A 22,950-nucleotide genomic window follows, 5' to 3' on the forward strand; every position below is an offset into this window, starting at 1 on the left:
TTAAGTCATTTTAGATAATTACAATTTAATGACTTAATTAAATGGCTAAATCGGAAACGAATTTGAAAACGACGATTGGTTAACAGAAATGGATTACGAAAAGGGTTACAAGCAATGATACGGAATTTCGGGTTGTTACATATACCCTTATAGTTTACTAGTATTCTAATTGAATTATTATTGAAAAGACTCATTTTACTACTAAGTTATGCTTGTACTTTAAAAACGGAGTTTTGTTAAACTATAAAGCAACATAACTTTAAAAGAGTTTTTGAAATGATTTGATCACTTATAAAAGACATTAGCAATCTTTTGAAAGATGTTTATAACAAACATTTACACAATTATTATTGTGTTCAATTTGTAATCCCCCCTTAAAAGCATTTAAAACAGTTAAAAGATTCTTTACGGGGTATGAACTCACATGATGTGGGTGATTCAAATGGATACTTGCACGTAAGGATGAGAAGTTCCACGAATGATGTCCCGAGACTTAAAAAGTCCTAAACAAAATATAATGGAATATATTGACATATGTATAGTGTTTAGAAGCAACCAAATGCAAAGAAACACCTCACGGGACTAGGAAACACTTGGTATGAAGTGTTGAATCACATGTGATTTATCAAAGGAAAGCGTATGGCCAAAGGAGTTTACCGCCGTAAACTCAAGGTTAATTATAGATATGTTAGTGTTTGAAGATCCTACAACATACAATGAGTGTTCAAGGTCCTAAGCTTAGTTATTAGAAGAGTTTAAGGTCCATGCATGCTAAAACACTGAGTTTACGGCCAAGGGAGATCTTGGGCCATAAACTCATGATGTTCTTGGGAAAATATATGTTTCAAGGGTGTGATTCAAGGCTTCCTAGTAGATATGAAGTATAATGAATGAATACTTATGATATGGAGGCTTTAAAGGGTTGATTTTGGCCAAGAACACTAGTGTGTGTTCTTGGTGTTTCTTGAAGATCTAAGAAAAGATGATTTTCATGGATGAATCATGAGGATGAGGCTAGCTAAGAAGGATTAACAGCAAACTAGAGAAAGAACACTTACGAATTTTGAAGATCGAGACCTAGAAATTGGCGAATTTCTGTAGGCGTCTTTGGTGCTGACCAGTTCTCAATGGCCTTAATTTTGGATGGGTCCACGTGGATTCCCTCTTCGCTTACCACGTGTCCTAAGAATTCGACTCTTCGGATCCAAAATTCACATTTCGAGAACTTCGCATAAAGTTTCTCTTTTCGTAATGTCCCTAGAACTTGTCGCAGATGATCGCCATGTTCTTTCTTACTTCGGGAGTAGATTAGGATGTCGTCAATGAAAACGATGACGAACTGATCCAAGTAGGGTCGGCATACTCTATTCATCAGATCCATGAAGACTGCGGGCGCATTGGTCAATCCGAATGGCATCACCACGAACTCGTAATGTCCGTAACGAGTTCGGAAGGCGGTCTTCGGCACATCCTCCTCTAGCACTCGTAACTGGTGATACCCGGATCTCAGATCAATCTTAGAAAAATAGTTCGCCCCTTGCAGTTGGTCGAATAGATCATCTATGCGTGGCAGAGGGTAACGATTCTTGACCGTCAGTTTGTTGAGTTCCCTGTAGTCAATACACATACGGAAGGATCCGTCCTTCTTCTTAACAAACAAGACCGGTGCTCCCCAAGGTGAGAAACTTGGCCTTATAAAGCCCTTGCTGAGCAGTTCGTTAAGTTGACCAGAGAGTTCTTGCAGTTCGGCTGGTGCTAAACGGTAGGGCGACTTGGCTACTGGGGTAGCTCCAGGGACTAAGTCGATTCTGAACTCGACTTGTCGTTGCGGAGGTAATCCGGGTAGTTCTTCTGGGAAAATGTCGGGGAAGTCGCTCACTACTGGGAGGTTCTTTAGTTCTTTCGTTTCTAGGTTCGTGTCGACGACGTGAGCAAGGAATGAGTGGTATTCCTTACGCAGGTATTTCTGTGCTTGAATACTTGATATGATGCGAAGACTTGCACCGGGTTTGTCGCCATAGACTATAAGAGTTTCGTTAGACGGAAGGTTTAGACGGACTGCTTTCTCGAAGCACATGATGTCGGCACGATGAAGGCTTAACCAGTCCATGCCAATGATGACGTCGAAACTTTTTATTGAGACTGGCATGAGGTCGATTGGAAATGAATGGTTGTCTAGGGTTAGGGTACAACCTAAGTATATGCTACTCGTATTTTCAGTTTTTCCATTAGCCATTTCTACTGTAAATAGTTCTTTGAGTGCGTGCGGTGGTTGGTTAAGCATGCGAGCAAATTTATTGTTTACGAAGCTTCGCTCCGCTCCACTATCGAATAGAATGCATGCATAGGAGTTATCGAGGAGGAACGTACCGGTTACTACTGTCGGGTCAGCAACTGCTTCCCCGTGGCCTATAGCCAGTACCCTCCCTGCTCCTCCAGCATTCCTCGCTTTGGGGCAGTCCCTCTTAAAGTGGCCTGCTTCGCCACATCCATAGCAGGTCGGGCTCGCGCCAGAGCCAGGGACTTGGTTGATAGGTTGTGCCGGGAACTTACAGAATCGGACGGTGTGTCCTTTCCTGTTGCAGTTAGAGCACTGCAATTCACGGCAGGGGCCGTTGTGGTGGTAGCTGCATTTGGTGCACTTGGGCGAACTTCCAGCATACCGACTCACCGGAGCAGTAGTAGTAGCTGTAGGGGCTACTGCGGCATGAATTGCCACCAATTGCTGCTTTTTGGCAGCCTGCTGCTTCTTCCTTTCATCCCAGAATTTCCGTTTAGTATCGGCGGGTTTGGAGGGTTCCGGGATGGCTAGGGTGGTTGTGGTTGCAGGGGTTTTGACTCCATGGTCAATGAGTCGTTGTGCCAATCGTTTGGCACTGTCGAAGGTAGCGGGGTTTGATGCTAGCACATTCCCTTGATACGGAGGCACTAGTCCCCATATGTACCTCTCGATCTTCTTCCCCTCGGTAGGAACCATATTGGGGCAGAGGGCCACCAGCTCGCTGAATCGGGCAGTATAAGCGACCACATTGGTGCCCTTCATCGACAGGTTCCAGAGTTCCTGTTCCAGTTTCTGGATCTCGCCCCTCGGGCAGTATTCCTCAGTCATGAGGTCTTTCATTGTTTCCCAGCCCATGTCGTTAGCTACGACGAGAGTTAGGGCTTTGACGTGGCCGTTCCACCACGTTAGGGCTTTACCCTCAAAGGTGCATGCGGCATATTTCACCTTGCACGCAGCAGAGCATGAACAAATTTCGAAGACTGATTCAGTCTTCTCGAACCATTGCGAGAGAGCAATGACTCCGCCGGTGCCATAGAAAGGCTTCGGCTTGCAGTTTGTAAAATCCTTGTAAGAGCACTCCCTTGAGCGCACAGGGATTTCGATCGGAATAGATTCCACAGGGGTTCCACCTCTGCTGGCATCAGAAGAGTGATACTGAGCCATGGCGGTTGCCACTGCTGCAGCTACGACAGCATTCAGGGCTACAGTATCGATGACCGGAGGCGGAGGAGGTGGTGGAGGTGCAGGATTATTCCTATTCCTGGGAGACTTGCGAGGAGGCATCCTTCAGCTGAAAGTTTAAAAAGATAAGAAAGATGGTAAGAATCAATTTGTAAGCAACGCGAGAGTGACACATGGACTAACTAAACATAGTCCAACAGTTGAAAGGGTGCTTGAAACCACAACAAGCATTATTAGAAAGCACAAGTGTATAGATTTTTCCCCAGATAGATAGATCTCAAAAATTTACTGGTATTACTGATGTACTAAGTTCAGGGAAAATCGACCTAACAGTAGGTCGTACATCATACCATATAGAAAAGTTTGACAGTCCTTAGATTTCAAATTTGAGTACGGAAAGTTAGAAATATTTTACACACAAGTGCTACTTGGAGCACAGATGTTAAAGGCTATTCTTTAATTACAAGACGGAGATGTACTAGACATCAACCAACGGCGATGGGAAAATCCCGGGCGAGTACTGCGGTCGGACACTTGACGAAACACCTCTTTGAATGGGTCGATCCTTAGTCCTCTGACGAGCTCGAAGTTCCAATAATTCAGCTCGTGAGGCAGCCAACTGCTACTGCAGGGTTTTATTTGTCCTCCGGGTCCGTTCCATGTCTTCTTCAAGACGGCGGATACTGACTGTGTTGACACCTGAGTCGGCATCAATCTCTATGACCCGGTCGACGGCTGTTCTACCTTGCTTGACAATACGAGCTATTCTGCGGATAAAGACAGGCAGAGCTCGGTCAGCAGAGCCACCATCGCTGACGTCGTAAAAGGTTCGGTCCCCAAAGTATGGTAAGGGTTGTCCCTGATCATTACTTTAGCGGTTTAGGTTGTTTGCCCACATGGGTGAAGGACCTGGAAACGCTAGTCGAGGGTTGTTGTTCGGGGCTTGACCTACAATCGGTAGGTTGTTGACTTCAGGCTCGGAGTCGGATCCATCTGAAAAGCCTTCTGCGAGGTGATCATCCAAAGGGATTGGATGATCAACTTCGGCTCTTCATCGATCCACCCGGCATTGCCTTTATTGGGAAAGTACGGGTCGCCATGATGGATATCTAGCCATCAAGATCTACGCGAGAATAGAGGTATAAGAATATAGTATACGTGTAACTAGTAGCGCAAAATACTCCTATAGTATTTTAAGTTTATGTTCTATTGATCTTCTTGTGGTATTGTTGGTAAGTTTTTAGACTTGTTAACCTATCACAACCATTCTAAGGCATGTGCTAATCACTCCTAGGGTCAGCATAGTTGATCAGGCTATGCCATTACCAGGACTGACCATACATCCCCGAGCTCACTTGTGATATTTAACAATCGTAATACTTTTGTTCTTGTCATTGTGACACTTATTTTAGTATGAATGCAGACTAGTATACTTAGTTAAATATTTTATTATTTTAAGTATAGACTCTTGGTCAGAGTTTAATCCCCAATGGGTTTATAGTTTAGTATATCTTTTATGGGTTGATATACTCAATTCACTATAAACAATGCTCTGATACCAATCTGTCACACCCCAAAACCAAGAACGGCGGAAACGTTCTGGGGCGGAGGACGTCATGTAAGGAAATCACAACACAGTAAATGTAAATAGGCAAACAACATCATCCATTGCATTAAATATATAAATTTAATACATGCGTGTTTTGTACAGTTTTAGACACCAAAAAAAATAACGTAAATCAAAATAATAAAATGATGAGTCTTGAGTACGCTTCATCATCTCAAAAGCTGGCATCGGTACCTGTCTACTGATGACCTGAGAATACAAGTTATTTTGAAAGAGTTTATCAGCATTAAGCTGGTGAGTTCATAAGTGTTTTAGTGTCAATGTTCATTGTCAAAAACGTTTGAACTTGTCCCAAAGTATAAGTTTGTAAAAATGTAAATAAATGTTTAAAAGTATTTGCAAAAGTTTGAATCTCTCAGAAAATCCTATATTTTCTATAAAAGTAACCTTCTACCAAGGCTTAACAGTTTTGTAAACTCGTCTGTTGTAAAAGTGTGTGATTACCCAAGTATAACTATCATTTGATAAAATATAGTTTGTACTTTAATGCTTAAGTGAGATTATCACCAAAATATGTAATGGGTAAATCATTGTAGTACTGTAGTTTTGTATAATAAGAACTACTGTTGTACTAATTACTACTACCTTAAACCGGATTTATATTAAGGTATTATGTGATAATTGCACCATACTATCGACTGATAACAACGACATAAAGAACGGTCGTAATAACGGAATGACGTTTGGCACCCGCAGACCTGCAGGTCCGGCTGTAGCTAGCAGCAAGGTGTAGGATAGTCAATCCAGTATAGATCTATACGCAAACTCAACGCTCTCCCTCCAAGAGAATTCTGGCTACAACTCGGGCCATGACATTTAAGGCATGCTCCGATACAGTGGATCACCTTTGTTATCGTATTCTTGCATGTGTGATGAAATGTTTCTTGTTCTAGTATAGTTGTATATGTTCTCGTAGTATAGTTGTATATATTCTCTTCCTAGTATAGACTCATGAATGAACTGACTCATTGATCTAGCAGTTGTAATAGTATGATTCTGTGTTACCCCGATGGTAACTTGTTAACAGTGTGTTTAGTATGTATGATTATGGAAGTACTTTTATGTCTATATATGTATATTTGATATATAATTAATATGGAAACGGCCTTCGGATGGTTACCCGAAATCCTATCAGACCACATCCAAATCGAGGAAAAGGAAACAAGGTGGATAGCCTTCCTAAGCCCTTTAAACATTATTTATATGTCTATACATATATGGGCATGCAATTTGTAAAATAAAAACATAATTAAGTGTTTATAAGACATTTGAAACATAAGTATATTTTATTAAAGAAAGATTGGCTTGATGTCAATCTATAAAACAATTTGAAGGCGTAGATTTGATTAAAACAGTTTAAGTATAAGGAACATTTGCTTAAATCACAGTTGCAGTGTAAATTCGAAAAGTAAATGGGTTTGGAAAACATTTAGAAGTAAAACAGTTTGATAGATAGTTTGAATAGTGATAAAACCACTGATTTCCCTAGTTATTAATCACATGTGATTAGAGCAATCATATGTGATTGAAACAATAACTATAAGTATTTAACTTGTATTCCCCCCTTTGAAAGCATATAAACGCATTTAGAAAATTTAACAGGTTGATTAAGGGGTATGAAACTCACTTGATTGATTGAAGAAAGCGAGATGGAAAACCGGGCAGAGTTTCGTTTCGGAAAACGGATTTTTCTCGGGATTCTCGGGAATCTCGGGAGTAAAATCGACCCTCGGGACTTGAGCAAAAAGACCAGAGCTTCGGGTTATAACGGGCACAGAAAACGAGATAAAGTTGTGAGAGAGAGGAGAGAAATGAGCAACATTTTCGGAAAGCCTCGCATCCTATTTATAGGAAGGCTGAACCGCCTCCGAACGCGGGGCGTACGCTCGTACGCAGCGCGTACGCGTACGTCATGCATGACCGAAGCCTCGACTGCCTCGGTTCGGATGGGACGGGTTGCTGGGTACGCGGGTCGGATGGGACGGCGGGTCGGACGGGTCGGAGCTTCGGACGGGTCGGACGGTTTAGAACTCTTCGGATAGTGCGACGTGGACGATCCGAGACCCTCGATCTCAGTACGCGGGGCGTACGAGGGTACGCAGGGCGTACTTCGGTCCAATCCGATGACTCCCCTTCGGATATTACCGGGAATTTATAATTAAATTCTTATTTATTTTAAATAAACTTCAAAAATTCATATCTCTCTCATACGAACTCCGTTTTTGACGTTCTTTATATCCACGCGAAGGTGAGACCATGATCTACAACTTTCGTTTAGATTCCGTTGGCTAATTCCGAAATTATTTTTATTATTTATTTATTAAAATGACGTGATTAAGGAATTTCTTCAAAATTTCATAACTTCCTCATCCGGAGTCAGATTTGGACGATCTTTTTATGCACGCAAACCTTGATATGATTCCTATTACTTTATTTAATCCGAATAAGTTTTTAGGAAGGTTACATTTTGACCTAAGTTTGATCGGTTTTACATTACATTGACTCAAAATATCGGGTTGTCACAGTTGGTTACTGTTTCTCAACATGAAAAGTAAAGTTGTACACTAAAAACACGTATATTCTTGTGGAAATGTATAGTTAGGTTATCTGTTTTGGTTAAGTACAAATGTATTCCCAGGAAAGTCCCATACTTTCCTGAATTGTTGGTTATCAAATGTAAAAGATGTATTCTAAAAAACATGTTTACCCTTCTGAGATGTAAAGTTTCCCGGTTTGTTACCCTTTTCTAGTTATGTACAATGTTCCCCAGGAAAGTCCCATACTTTCCTGACTATTGGTTACAATGTGAAAAATGTATACTGAAACCTGGTTATCTTGTGAAATGTATTACGTTATTCATTATTACTATTAAGTAAATTTCTGTTATCCTAATTGCAAGTTCCATAACCATACGATAGACTAGATGTGGTAATAAGTAGTCCACATCACCTTATGACTTTCATCACCCTTGAACCATTTCTGTTCGGCTGTAGCTAGCAGCCAGGTGTGGGGTAGTCAGCCCCGTATAGATCTATACACTCAAGTCACCCTCCCTATCCTAGATATTCTGGTTACGGGTGCAGTCCTCCACTCACGTATCTCTGTGGAGTGTTCGCCGAGGACGTGTCTCCAATCATACAGGACTAACAATTTACTAGTAATAATATGATAATCCTCCACTAGCGTATCTCTGTGGAGTGTTTCCGAGGACAAAACAGTGTACAAGTTTTATGTTCAAAGGTTCTAATGTCATGCTTTAAACTGATAAAATGTGGAAAACCATTTGTGAAATATATATAACATAACAGTTTAAAAATCCATTTCACAAATATATGTTTACGTGATGTGCATGTTCAAACGGTTATCAATTGTAACAATCAGTGTTAAAAGCATATAAAATGTGAAACACACACATGAAAAACAAGTTTTGAGTACAAGTAATCACTTGTACTTTGCTTGTGTTCCCCCTAAAAACAGTGAAAAAGGGTAGGGGTATGAACTCACCAGACCAGGAAATGTGACGATTTTGGATGCTAAACGTTGGTTCGGGGCTTGATTACTCGCGAGGTTCCTATGTAAAATGGAATAATGTCCAAATATATATAATTATATTCACAAATACTAATTAGATGGAACATTATACTCCGATGGACTAAAACACTTCAAAACGAGTGTTTGGAGTGACCCGGGAGACATCTACGGACTTGAAATGAAGCGAGGGACTTGGGATTTGAGTTTACTCCTCAAGAGTAAACCCCCTAATGGAGTTTGCGGCCATATATCCCCTACATACATGAGTTCATGGCCGTGAACTCATGTTTGGGTGATTTTGAGTGTTAAATGGCTTATATGGACATGGAGAATGCTAGAATGGATTTTTCTAATGCCATGGATTGAATTGAATCAACATATACATCACATATGGGAGTTCACGTTAGTAAACTTGGAGTTTACGACCGTAAACTCCCCCAAGCTCAAACCATATTTAATTTGTGATGCTTAGGACAATCATATGTGGTTCTAACTAATTTTCCAAGCCTTGGTATGAATTTAGGGTACTATTTGACATGCATATAGGAGTTTACGGCCCATGAACATGTTCTTGGGGTGCCTTGGTCGTAAAAACCTAATTGGAGGGTGTTGACATGTTTAAGGTCCCCAAACTATTTTTGGATGATTCTAGGATTTATTCCAAGGCTATTGGTGGTGTTGGATGGCTTTCTAACATGCTAAAATGGGTTTACTCTCCATGTTTGAGGGGTTTACGGCCCAAGCACATTCCTTGGCCATAAAGTCTTATTTGCCTCTTAAAATCCATGTTTAGGGTGTTCTAAGTCCGGGTTTGAAAGCCTTAAGGTCGTATCTAAGTCCCAATGATGATTTGGAAGGGTTAAATTGCTCAAAAACCCCAATTTTATGTGTTTACGGCCCAAGCATGCTCCTTGGCCGTAAACACATGTTCCAGGTTCAAAATCTTAATTTAAACAAAGATTTGAAGGCTTAAGAGGTTGAATAACAAGCTAGGGAGGTTACGTCTATGATTTGGAGCCTTAATTCTTAGATTTTGGATCTTAATCTTGGATGAGGAGAGAGGTTAGAGAGAGAGTAGTGAGATGAAGCAAAAGCTTCAAATGAAGGCTTAGAACACTTTAAATAGTGTTCGGGATTTGGACACGGCGAAATTCTACCCGATACTAGAATGGGGTGTTAGAATGATTTCTAAATGCATTAGGACACCCATTAAGTCATTTTAGATAATTACAATTTAATGACTTAATTAAATGGCTAAATCGGAAACGAATTTGAAAACGACGATTGGTTAACAGAAATGGATTACGAAAAGGGTTACAAGCAATGATACGGAATTTCGGGTTGTTACATATACCCTTATAGTTTACTAGTATTCTAATTGAATTATTATTGAAAAGACTCATTTTACTACTAAGTTATGCTTGTACTTTAAAAACGGAGTTTTGTTAAACTATAAAGCAACATAACTTTAAAAGAGTTTTTGAAATGATTTGATCACTTATAAAAGACATTAGCAATCTTTTGAAAGATGTTTATAACAAACATTTACACAATTATTATTGTGTTCAATTTGTAATCCCCCCTTAAAAGCATTTAAAACAGTTAAAAGATTCTTTACGGGGTATGAACTCACATGATGTGGGTGATTCAAATGGATACTTGCACGTAAGGATGAGAAGTTCCACGAATGATGTCCCGAGACTTAAAAAGTCCTAAACAAAATATAATGGAATATATTGACATATGTATAGTGTTTAGAAGCAACCAAATGCAAAGAAACACCTCACGGGACTAGGAAACACTTGGTATGAAGTGTTGAATCACATGTGATTTATCAAAGGAAAGCGTATGGCCAAAGGAGTTTACCGCCGTAAACTCAAGGTTAATTATAGATATGTTAGTGTTTGAAGATCCTACAACATACAATGAGTGTTCAAGGTCCTAAGCTTAGTTATTAGAAGAGTTTAAGGTCCATGCATGCTAAAACACTGAGTTTACGGCCAAGGGAGATCTTGGGCCATAAACTCATGATGTTCTTGGGAAAATATATGTTTCAAGGGTGTGATTCAAGGCTTCCTAGTAGATATGAAGTATAATGAATGAATACTTATGATATGGAGGCTTTAAAGGGTTGATTTTGGCCAAGAACACTAGTGTGTGTTCTTGGTGTTTCTTGAAGATCTAAGAAAAGATGATTTTCATGGATGAATCATGAGGATGAGGCTAGCTAAGAAGGATTAACAGCAAACTAGAGAAAGAACACTTACGAATTTTGAAGATCGAGGATGAAAATCAGGATGATACTTGAGAGAGAACTCAAGTGTTCTTGTGGTGAAAGTGAAATAATGAAGAAAAGTTGAAGGATATGAGTCTTAAAGGGGGAGTTTACGGCCCACCTTGAGTTTACGGTTGTAAACTCAAGAGTTGTGGCCGTGAACTCTAAATGAAGAGGTTAAGGCTTGATTTGTTGAATAGTGTCTCTAGAAGGTACATTCTAACACTCATCCCTTAAGTGTACTAGGCTTAAAAATCCTTAGAATGACCTTTAACCAGGCTAGAACTCATTACCAATGAGTCTGACACTCAGTTGAGTTGATTGACTGAGCTTTCAAAGCAAAAAGATTTCGGGTTGTCATATCAGCTCCACAATTAATAAAACATAACATAATTTTCAATTTCTTATAAAAGTATATATTAGTGTATAATATTTCTGATTATAGTATGGCTTGATCGACATATTATTTACCTAAATTTTACCAATTATTACATAAGTGCTCCAATTTCGCTCACATCCTGTGGCACTACATGTGAGGCTCAAGGCACGAATAACAAGGTGTTGAAGTTTTGGGCACTCATCTCCATAATGTGACCACATTTAGCTATAAATTAATTGAACAAAAGAGTAATAAGTAAAATTTTAGTTATTATATATTTTACCACGTTGCATTTTGCTTCATAATAAGTTAACATGTTGCATTTTCTTCCTTATTAGCATGGCTACAAATATGCCTAACATTTTGATGCCCTCGTTGAACTTTAAAAGTTGTTCATGAATTGTCACCATTTTTGGCTTATCATACATCCTTTCATTGACATCATACAATCCACATTCGATCTCTTTATGGCATTAACATTGTCCTTGAAATGAAGACAAGTTTATAAAATAAAAAAATAGTAAATGTTAAGTCAAAACATAACAAATGTTCGTGAAAGAATAAAAATATATACCTATGATTAAGATAATAACCCATATCATGAAGTAGCCTATGAAGTTACATATTCCACCTAAGATCAATCTTTTCCCAAATAGGTTTATATCTTGATTCAAAACCACTAAAATTTTGTTTTATTTGTTCTTTTGCACGATCCATAGCTTTTTATATATATATATATATATATATATATATATATATATATATATATATATATATATATATATATATATCCCATCGTCGGTTTCTCATCACCATCCACAAGCCTTAAGACCTTAAAATAGGAACTACACAACTTAAACAATATTTTATAGCCTTTGCAAAATTAACATCAACTAAAACGATTTCCTTGACTAAATTCAATTCCCTTCATTTATACAAGAAAAGGTGGATTCAGCCCAATCCGTAGAAGCAAACATTTTGTCGAAGAGGATGTATTAACTCTTGAAATATTTTCATTGTTAGAAAAGAAGTAGGAATACTAGTTGCTCCGGCTCGTATAAATTCTTGACCACCGGTGAACCTTCTAAACATAGATAACAAAACTGTAACATCACTAAAATTTCAAAAAAACTAAACTTTTCAAAACAACCCATTCATTAACAAAAATGTTTACAAAAACATTGATTACCAAACATGATTTAAAATCAGAGTTTCCTAAGGCCTAATTTGTTGTAAAACCAAGGATGTGTACGGTCACACCTTCGCCTTGCCACAAATCATTGGAAGAGCCTTAAACCACAACAAAACTGTGAGCACAAAGCTTAGTGAGTTACCCAAAGTAGCAACACGCAACAGAGAAAAAATACAATAAACAACATGCATATAGAGCCTTCCGCCTGTCTGTACCGCCTCACCAGGCTTTCAGCCTATCTGGACCGCTAATAGAACCTTCAACATATATGGAACACCTCATCAGGCCTTCAATATGTCTTGACCATTCTCCAGGCCTTTGGCCTGACTAGTACACCCCACTGGCCTATAGTCAATCCGGGCCACCCTGGGTTTGTTGGCCTTCATCACTAAGCAAGACTGCCTCAAACCACCCATACATACAAACCATGTCGACATATACATAACGTATAAGCATACATATAACAAACCGATATAAATATCACCGGGTTGGCCCAAAACCAAGGCCCAAACTAGATGAAAATAAGGCCCAAACTCCAAAACAAACATCTAATTAGGCCCAAATATGGCTCATGTTTCCAAATTAGGCCTAATTCCTTTCATGGCCCTTTGCCCAAGAAGGCCCAACAAGATACAACAACCACATCATTGAAATCCAGAAGGCCTATCACAGCCCAGCCCAAACAAAGCCCAAAATGCAACAAGGCGTACTCAACCTGTACACTCATCGTACTGCTTGGGAGGCTTGTATGCGCAACGTACATGCTTGTATGCCCAGCGTAGTCACCATCCCGAAGCCAACTTTCTACTTAAGCACTTAATCCGTTTAGACTTGGATCCAAACTCAGATCTGACTTCCCCAAGGTGGTTAGTCACATAAAGTTGCCAACTTTATGTGCATGCATGGCTAAATGGGACTCTAGAGCTCAAAAGAGATTAATACTTGACTTAATACATGAATGAAACCAAAACCACCATAAAGTTTGGACCTTTATGCCCAAAGAACCCATGATATAACTAGATCTACAACTTCAAGCTTCACAAATGACTTAGACTCCCAATAATCCACCAAAAGGGTCAAAATGACCAAAAATGAACCAAGAAGAAGATCTATGAAATGAAAAGGCAAGGGTTTGACTTTATACATGTTGGATTAGGTGTCTAAGCCCATAACTATAATTGGTATGTACTTGACCCGAGAGTAGCATGGTCCATTTGGGTTGCCTTCACCAGAGCAATTTGATAGGATGGACTTTTGAGAAGAGGTTATTTATGATTTATTAATATATTATAAGCTCTAATATATATATATATATATATATATATATATATATATATATATATATATATTGTTTGGGCTATTGATCCATGATGAGCTAAGTTTATGTAAGTATCCATGAAGAGTTAGCCCACATGAAATATGGATTATAACCCAATTGTATGGATTAGGGTTTACTCATGACTCTTGGATGCCTACGCTATATATGACACCCCTCTGGCCTAAAATTGGTTGAACATGTATTCTTGGAGAAGCATAGCTGAATTTTAGTGCTCCATATTCTCTCTCAAAAGTCCTCCATTTGTTCATGGTGTTTGTGAACCATTTGAGGCATCACATTTGAGGTGCTAAGTTGTTATAGGCCAAAACTATAAGCTATAACAAGAGGTAAATTATAACCCACTTTTATGTTGTTTATGTCAATTGTATGCTAGTTGTAGGCTTTATGGTTTGGAAACAATATTGGATGTATAATTAGAGAAAACATAGATCCAAAGCATTTAGGGCTGTATGTGCACCATAGGATGTTGTACTATACAAAACCCAACAGTGGTATCAGAGCCAGGTTGTTTTCTGTTATATTTGATGCTTGTTAATTTTCAAAGTTGAAAAAATCAATTTTCTAACTTCTGACTGATGAACTCGCCGAGTCCACTGGATGAATCAATGAGTCCACTCAGTAAAAGGCCAACTTGAAGAGTCGGGTTCATGCACTCGTCGAGTTGTTGCTTCTGGTTGCAGAATTTCAAGTTTTTGGCCATAATTGGACTAGGATCATTACTCAAAACTGTTTTTGTAATCATACAAATTGTATTTTCTGATTTGGTAATGATGATCCTCATCTAATTAAAGGATAATTGTCAAATTTTAAGATAATAAGATAATTATTTGTATTATTTGATATGAATTGCGTTGCTATATGAGTTAATTTAGATCATGAAAAACTATATGATAATTTTGCTTGGTAAAATTGATCTTAAATGTTTTTTAAAGTCCTCCATAACATGTCCTTAAGTTATAGAACATGAATAGTTTTTTCATAAAAACCACATTAAACTCATAAGTTATGGAAATCAAAGGTTTTTCAAGAGTTACAAAACTTACCCTCAAGTTTTGGCATTTGAAAAGTCTCAAATTAAGAAACTCTTGTAATTAAAAAGTGTAACTCTTGGGTTCATAAATCAAAAATTAATTAAGTAGTTTTTAATTTTGATTTTTTTTTATATTTAGAACCTTGAAGTACTTGAATAATTCAAATTGCACCGTATGAACTTTATTAAAATAATTAAAGTGTTTAATTAAAAGAGAATTAATAATTCTGTAATGACATGGTTTAAGGTTGATTAAATTAAGAGTATAATTTATTAATAGATTAAACCATCTAGTATTTTCAAAGTTTAAAATACACTCTTATACTATGTAAAACTAAAAGTTTAATAATTATATATGTATAAGTTGAAGAGTCAATCTTACTGTTAGTAGGCCTCATTCACGAAGCCGGTCTATAAGAGGGGTATAAGGTTACTACCTATAAAATGGTGGTTTAATGATGTCCACTCTCACCCACCGCTTCCTTGACTGGTGGGGGGTCGTTAGCCGAACGGGTAGGATAGGAAATTAATTCTCTTTAAAAGTATAATGAAAATACCAAATAACTAAACACTTATAAATTCGCAATCTTAGTTACTTAGGAAAAATGTGAATTTGGTGCTAACCAATGAAATTGAACTTTATACCTTGTTAAGTCGTTAGTGGAGCGTGTGTGGTTAACCGACACACTAACTTGGACTGACAAGGTTGGAAAAGGGTAGCTCGATGTTTGTCATAGATCAATGGAGCGTGTGTGGTTAACCGGCACATTGATTAGGTGATAAATGGCATCGAGAATACCAAGCTAATTTGCATGGTTATTCACACCTTGTTTGTGATCCTCGGCATCCCAGTCACAAGCCTGAAGGGCACATTCAAGATTTAAACATGCCATTGAAAAGTTCAATGAATCTCAAAGGATCTAGGAATTTCAATTCACTTAAAACTTAATTCATTTAAAATTTTGTTTTCTTGGTGGAATTGTGTAACAACCCGAAAATTCGTATCATTGCTTGTAACCCTTTTCGTAACTCATTTCGATAATCCAATCGCCGCTTCCAATTTCGTTTCCAATTTTCGTCATTTAATTAAGTCATTAACGTGTATTTTATATTATGACTTAATGGGTGTCCTAATGCCTTTGGAACTCATTCTAACACCTCATATTAGTAATCGGATCATTTCTAGAATTAACCATATCGAGTTACGACAACTTGATCGGGTGCGACCAAAAGCCCCGTCTAACTCCGGTATCGGGTAGAATTCCACCGTGTCCAAATCCCAAACACTATTTAAAGTGTTCTAAACTTCCATTTGAAGCTTTTACTTCATCTCACTACTCTCTCTCTAACCTCTCTCCTCATCCAAGATTAAGGTCCAAAAACATAGAATTAAGACTCCAAATCATAAAGGTAACTTCCCTAACTTGTTATTCAACCTCTTAGGCCTTCAAATCTGTGTTTAAAATGTGATTTTGGACCTAGAACACGTGTTTACGGCCAAGGAGCATGCTTGGTCCGTAAACACTTAATAAATGGGTTTTTGAGCAATTTAACCCATCCAAACCAACATTGGGACTTAGATACGACCTTATGGCTTACAAATCCAGACTTAGAACACCCTAAACATGAATTTTGAGGAGCAAATAAGAGTTTACGGCCAAGGAAATATCTTGGGCCGTAAAATCCTCATACATGTGGAGTAAACTCATTTTCTAGTGTTAAAAAGCCATATAACTTCACCAATAGCCTTGGAATAAATCCTAGAATCATCTAAAAATAGTTTGGGGACCTTAAACATGTCAAACACCCTCCAATTAGGTGTTTACGGCCATGACACCCCAAGAATATGTTCCAGAGCCGTAAACTCCTAAAGATGAGTCATTTGGTGCCCTAAATTCATACCAAGGCTTGTAAAAATTATAGGAATCACATATGATTAAGCTAAGACCATTAAATAATCAATCTAAGGGGGATAGGAGTTTACGGCCATAAACTCCTTGTTTAGGGCCGTAAACTCCCTTTTGTAGTGTTATTGGTGATTTAATTCCTTCCAAAGCTTTAGATAAATTCATCCCAATTATCCCTCAAGTGTTATTGACCATTTTAGCACCATAAAACACCCAAACATGAGTTCACGGCCGTGAACTCATGTGTGTATGGTATAAGAGGCCGAAAACTCCATAAGGAGTTTACTCTTGAAGAGTAAACTCAATTCCCAAGTCCCACGCATCAATACACTACCGTAGATGTCACCTGGGTCACTCCAAACACTCGTTTTGAAGTGTTTTCGCTCATTGGAATGTAATATCATATCTAATTAGTAACTTAAAATCTAATTAGAATTATTTGTATACCATTTCATATCACATAGGAACCTCGCGTGTTATCAAGCCTCGAATCGACACTTAGCGTCCGAACCGACACGTTTTCTCGTCTAGTGAGTTCATACCCCTACCCTTTTTCAATGGTTTTTCAATGTTTTCAGGGGGAATACAAGCAAAAGTACAAGAATATCTTGTACTTAAATTCATTATTTTACTTAAATGGTTTCTTAATTCGCACACTTTTAAGAATTGAAAACCTACTAACAAACTGTTTTAACTTGCAGAGTTGTTTGTTTAAACGATTTCAATTCTTATTATATACTGTTATGTTTCACAATTGATTGTTCACACTTATATTGATAGAGATCATAAAACATTTGTAATGTTTGTAACAGAACACCCTAGACTCGAGTGTAAAGGATAGACACCATTAGAAAACATGAAACATTTGTAATGTCCTTAATAAAACACCTAGGCTCGAGTGTAAAGGACAGGCACCATTAGAACTTAGTTAGTCATAGATACTACTTCCCTAGACACGAGAGTAAAGAGTAATCTTAGAGATTGGAGACACGTCCTCAGTGAACACTCCACAGAGATATGCGAGTGGAGGACCACACCGGTAACCATAATCTCTTAGATAGGGAGCATGACTTGAGTGTATAGATCTATACGGGACTGACAATCCCGCACCTGGATGCTAGCTACAGCCGAACCGAAAGGTTCAAGGGTGACGAAAGTCATAAAAGGATACTGGCCCCGACCCAAGTCATATCTGGTCTGAAGTATGGTTATGGAACTCGCAATCAAGATTATGAACACTTCACACTTAATTATTAGTTTTATGTACGTAATAAAACTAATGTACATTTAAGGATAATCAGACTTTCAGGAGAATTCGCACACACACACATTCAGGAAAATATGGGATTTTCCTGGGGATAACATTGAACATAATCAGAATTGGTAACAGTTCATCACACACACACATGTAGGAAAATATAGGATTTTCCTGGGTAACAGTGGTACGTAACCAGAAAAGTGTAACAAGTTGGATAACCAAACTTTACAATTAACAAGAACAATCATGTTTTCATTGTACATCTTTTTCATTACATTTTGGATTTGGTAACCAACTTTTAAGAAAATATAGGATTTTCTTGGATAACTACTACTTCAGGAAACCAAAGGAACTCGTACATTTTCAGAAAACTAACCGCTTATGAACTCACCAGCTTTATGCTGATTTTTAAACTGCTTGTATTCTCAGGTTCGCATTAGACAGGTACCCGACGATCTCTTTTGGCGAAAACGGAGTGCGTAGAAGACTCGTCTCATTTTGTTCATATATACTATGTATCACATGTATAACTTTACTTTTGAAACAAATGTAAACTTTTCTATATGTAATGTAATGGTTGTTTTACTTTACTTACTATGTGCATTGGATTTGATACTCAACGTGGAGTCAACCCTGGAAATGTTTCCGCCTTCGGTTTTCGGGGTGTGACAGATTGGTATCAGAGCCCTATTTTATACTGAATAAAGTATACCAAACCTTACATGGTATAAAACTATAAACATTAAGGGGCCTAAGTGCTATGAACTAAAAGTATCCTTCAAAATATAAGTATTTTCAAAAGTATATAAGTATACCGAACCGTCGAGATCCATAACTACAAGTAGAACAAAACATAAGTAAATGGGTGTTGTGTACTGAGGTTAAACCTGGGCAGTTATGTAGTCGTGTCTAGGATCAATATAGCCTGGCCAACTATATTCATTCGAGACATGGCCAACATGTGCTTGGGAGTGACTGTGGTATGCAGCATGCCTAAAACTTACCCAAATGCCACAAACATCGAACCAGCGTCGTAACGAATCATGAAATACTATGGGAGTATTTCTCGAGCTAATCCTTGGTAGAAATCCTCGTTCATGCATTGTTCTTTGATCATTCCCTTAGCGATAATTTTCCTACTTTGATAACTCTTTCCTACTTTATCGCTTATTCAGAATATATCGGCCATATCTCTTGATTCAATTCAGAGGACTTATCATCCTCTCTTCCTTTATCTTATTAGATCAAGATGCCTCCAAGAAAGAGACCCAGCTCCAAGACCAACAACCCCCCGCCACCACCTCTTCCTCAATTCGACTTTGTAGTATTCCATGCAGCTGTTACGGCCGCAGTGGTAGCTGCCATGTCTCAACGGAACTCTGGCGGTTCCGGTAGTTCGGGAGGTGGTACCCAAACCCAAAACCAAGAAAGTAGTCAGGGACACCGAAAAGAGGGTTCCTATAAAGATTTCATGAACACGAAACTCACGTCCTTTGATGGCACTGGAGGTGTCATTTCCCTCACCCGATGGTTCGAGATGATCGAATCCATCTTTGAAATTTGTGCCTGCTCAAAATCTGACAAGGTGAAGTTTGCCGCCTGTACCTTTATCGACAAATCCCTGACTTGGTGGAATGGCCGAGTCAAATCCCTAACCTTACCTGTAGCCAACGCCATGGGGTGGGAAGTCATGAAGGAACTTATAATGGCTGAGTACTGCCCTCAGGGCGAAATGCAGAAGTTAGAACACGAACTCTAGAACCTGAAGATGAAAGATTCCGATATCGCCGCTTACACTTCCAGGTTCGATGACTTAGCATTACTCTGCCCGGGAATGGTTACCCCGGAGAGTAAGAAGATAGATAAATTCATCTGGGGGCTGACCAAGCCAACGAAAGGAAACGTCATAGCTGCGAGGCCGGATACATACGACAACGCCAAACGCTTAACACAAATCTTAATAGATCATAGTGTGACCCTGAGGAGACAGCTACCGCTCCTGAGCCGACAAAGAGGAGTGGTGAGAAAAGAAAGATTGGGAAGAAGGAGAAAAGTCAGACATCGCAACAGTCTTTGAAGAGGCAGCAAACAGGGGCAGTTCATGCTGCCACTTCCCCTGCCGTTGTTTCTGTTGTTGGATCTTCAGTTCGAAAACCTGCCAGTAGGTATGCTGGAACCCTTCCTAGTTGTAACAAGTGCAACTATCATCACTTTCCTTCCAGTCCATGTATAGAGGTATTTTGAAACAGTTGTGGCATAATGGGTCACATGGCGAAAAACTGTAAGACACCAACCCAATCAACCAGTCAAGCTTCCGGAGCGGGCATTGGTCGGGCCTGCTATGGTTGTGGAGAAGTCGGATATTACAAGTGAAACTGCCCCAAGGCAGTAACATCTGGCAACAACGGAAGAGTTCTAGCGATAGGAAAAGAGGAGACACCCACCAATCCCACCGTTGCCACAGGTATATTTCCCCTCGCTAAATTTTATGCCTGTGATTATTTTCAATTCTAGCACCGAAAGAAATTCGCTAACTATCCATTTGAACATCTTTTAAACCCTGTCGTTCGTGAGTAATCGAAAATGTATATCGTCGAGATGGTTATCAAGTGAGAATGAGAACGCTAACGTCATATCCGTAGATTGTATCCTCAATCCGAACAATTATTCTTTTCCATTCGATCTAATGGCGAACTTTTCATGAAATGCTTTGATGTCATCTTTAGTATGTAATGACCGAGCCTCATTCATGCTGTTATTCCATGTTTCGAGACAGCCATTCGTCTTAAATTTCCTCCGACCCGACTCTCATGATCTTCGTGCATCAAAACTTAAAAGTTCTCCCATGTATTCCTCGTCTGAGTGATTATCGAGAAACAAGAAGTCTGCAACTCCTTCCCCGATGCCTTTTTCCGAAGATTTCCTGAGAATTTCCCTCTGAATGTGTAGTTAAGTCTCGCATCGAATTAAATCCCTGGAATTAACTCGTAGCCAAAACCTTAGTGAGCATGTTGTGTTCAAGACAGCAACCAGGGCTTGATATGATCACTACGAGATAGTAGTGGTGCCCTTCGGTCAAACCATTTTCCGGTAAAGTAGATAAGCAAAGCAGTCATACTTGTGGACCTTTCCAAAAACTAAAATCGATAAAGAATTAGTCGGCACCGGGAATACCCATAGAAACCCGTCAATTCTTGGGTCCCGCCAGCTATGATCGCAGACCCATCTAGAAATTTCCTTTAGGACCATCCGACCCTTAGCTACTCTGCCACATGAAGATGTACCCTCTTGTTGGAAGTCTTACTCTGAAAAGACATAGTACGCCCTTGGAATTGCGGAAAACTTAACTTGTAGAACATTAGACCCTTCGAGATCCTCATTAGGAATCGATTCCGTAGCCCTCTCCAAGCTATCTTCAGAACTCAGCAGCAACCATCTGGTATTCCATATCTTTGTTCGTAAGGAGTGCCGACCTGACGAAACCCTAGAAATCCCTTGATGAGATCGAAGCCAAAGGAAGTCCGAACCTTTATGGATGAAACAATTGAAATCATGGATTGATAGATTGACCGTACAAAACAAAGCCTCATCCTGACAGTGAGGGTTCGCTGGAATGTCAAGCGGAGACCCGATTCCACTTGGGAGCATGAAGACCCGAAGCAGTAGATTCATTCTCATATTTCTTTTCACTTCGCGATCTGTGTTCAAATCTTTGAATTTCGGGATGAAATTCCCTCTAATGGGGGGATTGTGTAACAACCCGAAAATTCGTATCATTGCTTGTAACCCTTTTCGTAACTCATTTCGATAATCCAATCGCCGCTTCCAATTTCGTTTCCAATTTCCGTCATTTAATTAAGTCATTAACGTGTATTTTATATTATGACTTAATGGGTGTCGTAATGCCTTTAGAACTCATTCTAAAACCTCATATTAGTAATCAGATCATTTCTAGAATTAACCATATCGAGTTTCGGCAACTAGATCGGGTGCGACCAAAAGCCCCGTCTAACGCCGGTTTCGGATAGAATTCCACCGTGTCCAAATCCCGAACACTATTTAAAGTGATCTAAACTTCCATTTGAAGCTTTTGCTTCATCTCACTACTCTCTCTCTAACCTCTCTCCTCATCCAAGATTAAGGTCCAAAAACATAGAATTAAGGTTCCAAATCATAGGGTTAACTTCCCTAACTTATTTTTCAACCTCTTAGGCCTTCAAATCTGTGTTTAAAATGTGATTTTGGACCTAGAACATGTGTTTACGGCCAACGAGCATGATTGGGCCGTAAACATTTAATAAATGGGTGTTTGAGCAATTTAACCCCTCCAAACCAACATTGGGACTTAGATACGACCTTATGGCTTACAAATCCGGACTTAGAACACCCTAAACATGAATTTTGAGGAGCAAATAAGAGTTTACGGCCAATGAATATGCTTGGGCCGTAAACTCCTCATACATGGGGAGTATACTCATTTTCTAGTGTTAAAAAGCCATATAACTTCACCAATAGCCTTGGAATAAATCCTAGAATCATCTTAAAATAGTTTGGGGACCTTAAACATGTCAAACACCCTGCAATTAGGTGTTTACGGCCATGACACCCCAAGAATATGTTCCAGGGCCGTAAGCTCCTAAAGGTGAGTCATTTGGTGCCCTAAATTCAGACCAAGGCTTGTAAAAATTATAGGAATCACATATGATTAAGCTAAGACCATTAAATCATCAATCTAAGGGGAATAGGAGTTTACGGCCGTAAACTCCTTGTTTAGGGCCGTAAACTCCCTTTTGTAGTGTTATTGGTGATTTAATTCCTTCCAAAGCCTTAGATAAATTCATCCCATTTATCCCTCAAATGTTATTGACCATTTTAGCACCATAAAACATCCAAACATGAGTTCACGGCCGTGAACTCATGTGTGTATGGTATAAGAGGACAAAAACTCC

This window comes from Lactuca sativa, chromosome 5, assembly GCF_002870075.4.
Source record: "Lactuca sativa cultivar Salinas chromosome 5, Lsat_Salinas_v11, whole genome shotgun sequence".
In the NCBI taxonomy this organism is placed as follows: domain Eukaryota; kingdom Viridiplantae; phylum Streptophyta; class Magnoliopsida; order Asterales; family Asteraceae; genus Lactuca; species Lactuca sativa.